Source organism: Poromitra crassiceps, assembly GCF_964638095.1.
Source record: "Poromitra crassiceps genome assembly, chromosome: 19".
In the NCBI taxonomy this organism is placed as follows: Eukaryota; Metazoa; Chordata; class Actinopteri; order Beryciformes; family Melamphaidae; genus Poromitra; species Poromitra crassiceps.
In genome coordinates, this window is record NC_139646.1 from 19,631,208 (window position 1) to 19,638,795 (window position 7,588).

At 45.9% G+C, this 7,588-nt stretch overlaps 1 protein-coding gene across 1 annotated transcript in view; it reads right to left on the reverse strand.

Annotated features, from left to right (window-relative positions):
- The window catches only part of add3a (adducin 3 (gamma) a), a 141,900-nt gene extending 134,594 nt beyond the window's left edge, over positions 1-7,306 (reverse strand). Inside the window, exon 1 of the mRNA XM_083656113.1 lies at positions 7,265-7,306. The gene's annotated coding sequence lies outside the window, so the exon portion shown is untranslated. The remainder of the gene's footprint in view (positions 1-7,264) is intronic.
- Between the last annotated feature and the right edge of the window lie 282 nt (positions 7,307-7,588).

A 7,588-nucleotide genomic window follows, 5' to 3' on the forward strand; every position in this document is an offset into this window, starting at 1 on the left:
CTCTCTCTCTCTCTCTCTCTCTCTCTCTCTCTCTCTCTCTCTCTCTCTCTCTCTCTCTCTCTCTCTCTCTCTCTCTCTCTCTCTCTCTCTCTCTCTCTCTCTCTCTCTCTCTCTCTCTCTCTCTCTCTCTCTCTCTCTCTCTCTCAGACATTAGTCACATTAGACTGACTTACAGGAATGGAATATATTAACTACCTGGAAAGAGAGGGGGGGTGAGAGCGAGAGAGAGAGAGAGAGAGAGGGGGGAGAGAGAGAGGGAGAGGATTTGTGATCCTACTTACGAAACACAGATGGGGCTGAATTCTCATCTGACTCACACTAAACTTTCATTATTGCTGGAAAATGTCATCATGACACAAGGGCCACGATGACCCAGGCTTCTGCTCTCAGGTCAGATGACCCAGGCTTCTGCTCTCAGGTCAGATGACCCAGGCTCCTGCTCTCAGTGCAGGTGACCCAGGCTCCTGCTCTCAGGTCAGATGACCCAGGCTCCTGCTCTCAGGTCAGGTGACCCAGGCTCCTGCTCTCAGGTCAGATGACCCAGGCTCCTGCTCTCAGTGCAGATGACCCAGGCTCCTGCTCTCAGGTCAGATGACCCAGGCTCCTGCTCTCAGTGCAGGTTACCCAGGCTCCTGCTCTCAGTGCAGGTGACCCAGGCTCCTGCTCTCAGGTCAGGTGACCCAGGCTCCTGCTCTCAGTGCAGGTGACCCAGGCTCCTGCTCTCAGGTCAGGTGACCCAGGCTCCTGCTCTCAGGTCAGGTGACCCAGGCTCCTGCTCTCAGTGCAGATGACCCAGGCTCCTGCTCTCAGGTCAGGTGACCCAGGCTCCTGCTCTCAGGTCAGATGACCCAGGCTCCTGCTCTCAGTGCAGATGACCCAGGCTCCTGCTCTCAGGTCAGATGACCCAGGCTCCTGCTCTCAGTGCAGATGACCCAGGCTCCTGCTCTCAGGTCAGGTGACCCAGGCTCCTGCTCTCAGTGCAGGTGACCCAGGCTCCTGCTCTCAGGTCAGGTGACCCAGGCTCCTGCTCTCAGGTCAGATGACCCAGGCTCCTGCTCTCAGTGCAGATGACCCAGGCTCCTGCTCTCAGGTCAGATGACCCAGGCTCCTGCTCTCAGGTCAGATGACCCAGGCTCCTGCTCTCAGGTCAGATGACCCAGGCTCCTGCTCTCAGGTCAGATGACCCAGGCTCCTGCTCTCAGTGCAGATGACCCAGGCTTCTGCTCTCAGTGCAGATGACCCAGGCTCCTGCTCTCAGTGCAGGAGGTGACCCAGGCTCCTGCTCTCAGTGCAGGATGAAGCACAGCACAGAAACACACTGTGTAACTCATTATTACAGCAATACAGGATTACAGCAACAAGTTGTTAATCCACTTTCTATTGTGGCGTCATTTAGAAATGGAGCATTAGGAGCTTAGCCAGATGGATTAGCTGTCATTTTCCGTCTAAATCACAAATGTGTCTACTACTACTAGTAGTACTATCTACTACCACTCTATATCTACTGCTATCTACTCCCACTCTCTATCAACCAGTTTACTATCTACTACCACTCTATATCAACCAGCTTACTATCTACTACCACTCTATATCAACCAGCTTACTATCTACTACCACTCTATATCAACCAGTTTACTATCTACTACCACTCTATATCAACCAGTTTACTATCTACTACCAGTCTATATCAACCAGTTTCTACTGCCATCTACTACCACTCTATATCAACGAGTTTCCTACTTGGAAATGTCCCATGAACAAACTGAAGTTGAATCATTGAGTTGTCAGTCAACAGTAAGAAAACACATGATGCACCTTGTTGTTCGCAGACTCAACTGTTTTGGCTCATTTCCACCACATTTTACAGCCCTGCACAGCTCGTCACCACTCGGCTCTACTTGTTTCAACCCGATGGACGTTTTGCTTCCACCGCTGGTCATCTGCCCCCGCCCACCCCCGCCCACACCTGGTCGTCATAGCGACCGCATATCTGCCCTCCGCCCATATTCCGAAGTAGGCTATAACATATAACGTTACAATGAAATCCATACACAGAACTTTTAAACTGTTTATGAAATACTGGTGCCTCTAAATGACCTACAGTGTACACGGGCAAATGTGACAATCGGCCAGGAGAATGGATATCACTTTGTTGTTAGTCAAACTCACATGCGCTGCGCGAGGGACGGGGGTTGCGCTACAGAGTGAAGCCTCTACCCCGGCGGCCTCTCACCTGGCAAGACCGCGGCTTCACCAAAGCCCCGCCTGCGGCCTAGCGGAGCCGACGCAGCAGACAGCTACAAAGGGCTTCCTGAGGAGCGGATTTTTTTTTCTCTCAAAACAATTGAAAACCACCGTCATGTTAAGCTGAGTAAGGAGATCGCTTTTATTTCACCAGAGCCGAAGGCAGCAACACAAAAGACCGATGGAAATAACAGGAGAGAAGGTAATCCCCACTAAACTGGTATCCAGCATTGACAGTAGATAGAGTAGACACGATTCTGCCTGACCAATCAGTTGTCTGCAGTGTTTTCACATCACCGTATGGTACCGGGTCCACAGCGCTGGAACCTCAACAAAGCAGGGACCAAAACTAGCACGACTCAACCCCGACTCAACCCGGGCTGGCCAGGTTTTTGATCGGTGGAATGAGACAAAAAAGCGAGACGAGCTGGGTGGGGCCGCGCTGATACCAGCCGTGGAAATGGGCCATTTGAATGGAGTTTGGCAGATCAGCTTGTTTAGCTGCAGGAGGGCCATGTGTATTTAATGTATGTCTACTGGCTTTGATTTTCCTACAAAATAGCTGCCGACTTTGAACTAATACCCCGTTCAAGACAACTCGGACCGCCGGAAAAAATGGGTTCCGACCTGTAAAAAGTGAATTGAACGGTCGTCCAGGCCAGATTTACAGCTCGGAAATTCGGGTATCATTCAGAGCTCCGGTTTCTCCGAGTTGACGTCACAGCCACATCAAAATGGCTACTTGCATCGTTAATGATAATCACAGAATTATTATAAAGACGTTTGTTGATGTTTTAACACACAAGTTGAGTTCTTAATTATGTAATGTTAACGTTTCATATGTGTTTGTATCATCTGTGTTTCGCTCTGTGTGAAATTCAGCATTCAGCATGTTCGGTTAGCATTGTTCGCTAGTAGGTAGCTACCATGCTAACGCGGGTTGCTATAGCAACAGTTTGGGCTTTCCCCCCGAGCAGGAGGTGCAGCGTGAACGCAAATCTGTCCAGGGCGGAGGTTCCGTGTTGAAACCTCCGGCGGGCCGAGTTGTCATGAATGCGGTATAAGTCCTGGATGTGGGACGTTCCCACCAGCACATGAACACACATATTGTCCCAGAAAGATTACGCAAAAGAGAAAATCCCGACTTAGACTGTGTGTATAATATGACAACTCAACAGCCTGCTCTAAATAATAAACAGCAGCATTCATCACAGATACACACTAACTAGAGTGTGAAGGACTGACTGACAATCTGTCAGAGTGATGAAGGCACCTCAGCCTTGGGGAGGCTCAAAGCGTCCCATGCAGGAACGCAGTGCACAGATATGAGAAGGTCAGATGCTGTCGCCAGGTTTCGTCTGCTCCAGCATCCCAGAGGTATCTGACACATTATGAGACAGGTCAGCAAGCAGCGCTGAACTGTCCCCACGGACCTAGGAGGCCCTGGACCTGGGAACCCTGCCAGGCTGGGAGGGAGATGACGAGAGAGAGATGCTTTAAAATTATCTGACAGAGAGAGAGAGAGTGGGAGGGAGAGATAGAGAGAGACAGAGAGAGAGAGAGAGAGTGGGGGGAGAGATAGAGAGTGACAGAGAGATAGTGGGGGGAGAGATAGAGAGAGACAGAGACAGAGAGAGAGAGTGGGAGGGAGAGATAGAGACAGAGAGAGAGAGAGTGGGAGGGAGAGATAGAGACAGAGAGAGAGAGAGAGTGGGGGGAGAGATGGAGAGAGACAGAGAGAGAGAGTGGGAGGAAGAGATAGAGCGAGACAGAGAGAGGGAGATAAAGTGAGAGACAGACAGACAGACGGACAAAGACAGTCAAGAGCATCTTTCTCAATATGCGTCCTGACTCCTTATGAGTTATTGTGTTGTCCATGACACATGTGAAGTCACATCTAACATCCGACATATAATGCCAAAACAAATTCAAGCAAGGACAGACAGAGGACACATAAAGATCCCCATCCAAGTATTTTTGATGCAAAAAACATGTCTTAAATTACAAAAGCTAAATGGAACCAACAAATGTTGCTAAAAGTTACTGAATATCAAAAGGTTTTTACGCATAAAAGTCAACTGTACGATACATACAGATCTATATCTACAATATCTATTCTTTGTAGAAAACAGTATTTGTCGAAGTCACCCACACCCATTTGTTGTTGAATTAGAATACTGCCAAGTCCATTTCTTTGTTTTTATCTGTAAAAGGTTGAGTGTGCGGGCTTCAAATAAAGTCGTAAAAAGCAGCGCGAGCAGCATTTTTCAATGCGTGGAAATGAAGCATGGCAGCTGTTGTGGGTGAAGCTCATGTGCAGGAAAGCCAATGAAACATCACAAGCTGGAGGAGCTCCCACAGCCAAACAAACAGGTGCTCTCCTGTCCCACTGCTACATGACAAGATAACAGCCTGCTAAAAGCAAGACGGAAGAGGTGTGGAGGCGTGAGCGCTAAGAATGACAAGATGTCAGATGTGTAAGATTATTAAGAAATAAAAGTGATGAAATGATGAGGAGAGAGTAGTGTTTGGAAAGTGCACTTCAGGTACCAAGAGTGGCTTGTAAAGTCCTACGTAATTAAAGTGATGTGGAATGTGTTTCTTGTAGGATCGGCTGGTGTTTCATCAGGAAGTGTGGATGTGTAGTAGTGGCACTTGACCTGACATGCTTTGCCCCCCGAACAGGCAGCTCATCTGAGAAGCAGCTCTACTCACTCGGCAACAGTTGTGAGTGCAGAAGCGTCACCAACTACTATATGCAAAGACTGTTCCATTCTATGATGCTTTAAAGACTGTGAGGACCACAAGCCCCATCATTAAATGTTATTTCCATTAAGTCAAACTGACCAAGGACACATTTATTGTACTTGGCGAATAAAGCGATTGCGATCCTGATTGGGAATCTTTCCACAGGCCGGTAGGGCATTCACGACTAGTGAATTTTACTAGTCGACTAGTCGTCCCTAAAGGTAGTCGACTAGTCGACTAACCGTTTTTAATTTATTTTTAATAAAAAAAAAAAAAAAAAATTTTTTTTTTTTTTTTTTTTTTTTTAATCTTTAAGAAAGAACATGAGGTATTTACACGACATACATGGACTATCATATCCCATATCCCCCACAAAGAACATCAAAACACAACAAAACAAAACAAGAAAACTGCATAAGATACACAATAATCCAAGAACAAACAAGACTATTGGACAAACAACCAAACAAAAACAATGCATTCAGCTCCTATCCTGATAAGCCTAATGACACTGGGGTAAAAAGTTCTTAAAGTCAAACTCTGTATGTGGTTGTCATATTTTGGGGATGTCTAAGAATCTGATTCTTGTAGTAAATTTCTTGTAGTAAATGTTATCCAACGTATGGTAGCTTGAGAGTTCATTCCACCAGTGAACTACAGCTGGGGGATTGGATGCTTTCCAATTTAAAGCTATGCATTTCCTAGCTGCCAACAGGGCAAGATCTATGTATTTACTTTGAATGCATTGTTTTTGTTTGGTTGTTTGTCCAATAGTCTTGTTTGTTCTTGGATTATTGTGTATTTTATGCAGTTTTCTTGTTTTGTTTTGTTTTGATGTTCTTTGTGGGGGATATGGGATATGATAGTCCATGTATGTTCTTTCTTAAAGATATTAAAAAAAAAAAAAATTTTTTTTTTTTTTTTTTTTTTTTTTGTTGCTAAAACGACTAGTCGACTACTAAGCACAGTGTCGACTAGTGGTTTTACTAGTCGACTAGTCGACTAGTCTGTGAATGCCCTACAGGCCGGTGACACCTGGCACCACAGGACGGGGACACATGGCAAACATTCAAAACAAATGAATGCCAAGATGCTCAGACAATCACAGGAAGGTATTTGAAAGCCAATGTTTCTGTGTTTGACCATTTCCCTGATGCTGGATTGTCCTGATGCAGTAAACCCCGCCCATCTACTACAACATGTGACAGTAAACCCCGCCCATCTACTACAACATGTGATCATACTGAAAGCATGAGCCAGGTCTGCTTTCTAAACAAACAAAGATGTGAGTGTTTTTATTTTATTTATTTTTTATTGTTATTTTTATTCTGTGTATTTTCTCTTGTGAAGCACCTTGGGATGTCAGTTTTGACTTGAAAGTGTGCTATACAAATACAATTCATTATTATTATTTATTATTACTCTGCTGCCAGGCTATAAAGGAGATTCGTGGATGTTGGCGTCATCATGGTAAACAAGATCCTGCTTGGTTTCCCTGACCACAAAATGAGAGAGAGAGAGAGAGAGAGAGAGAGAGAGAGAGAGAGAAGAGAGAGGAGAGAGAGACAGAGATAAACAGGGAAGGAGTGAGACAGAAACCCCACCTATCTGGTTTACCATGGACATCAAAACAAACATTTGATAATATTGAAAGAATGAGCCAGGTCAGATCTCTTAACAATGAAAGATTATATACAGTATGCATAATACATTTTATAGATAGATAGATAGATAGATAGATAGATAGATAGATAGATAGATAATAGATATATAGAGAGAGAGAGAAAACAGAGAGAGAAAACAGGGGAGAGAGAGAGAGAGAGAGGGAGAGAGAGCAAGAGAGAGAGTGCAAGAGAGGCAGAGAGAGAGAGAGACTGGTCATAACACCACCATGTCAACATTTCCCATACAGGAGAACTTCCAGCACAGTAAAGCGTCTGGCCAGACCGGTTGACCAGAGCCATGCCATTTACCCAAGGCTTTCCACAAGAGCATCACCCTGACTCTCCGTTTGTCCTGTTGGAGCGAAGAGGAGGAGAGAGGAGAGATGACCGACCAAAACGTTCCACTCTGGGATCGACGCTTTAGACCACATTTGAGACAAATCCACAGTTGTTGTTTTTCTTCTCTCTCCACTGAAATCCCCACCACGTGTGAATGTTATGGCGTAAAACAATACTTGGAACGGCGCTGCGGTGTTGATAAAGTCAACAGGTGTTTTAAAAGTTTGAGTAGGGGCTGAAACGGAGCTTGTTGATGTTGAAATTCTTACCTCTCGGGGGATTCGGACGCCTGGTCCGGACCGACCGCTAACGCCGTCTCGCCAACTGGGACAAAAACAACAGACACAAACACATGATTACTTTGTGCACCCAAAGCCCTCTGGGGACTGACATATACTGTACGTGGCTGCTACTGCCAGCCAGTAAAACACACAGGGCCATATTATTATGTCTGAGGAACTTTGAAGGCAACGTTTGTAGACAATTAGAAGCAGACGTGTGCGTTCTCTTTAAACAGCGCGTGGCGTTTTTTGAAGTCTGGGACGCCAGGTCACGAAAACACTAATTAGGCACAACAGGAAAAGCTGCAATCA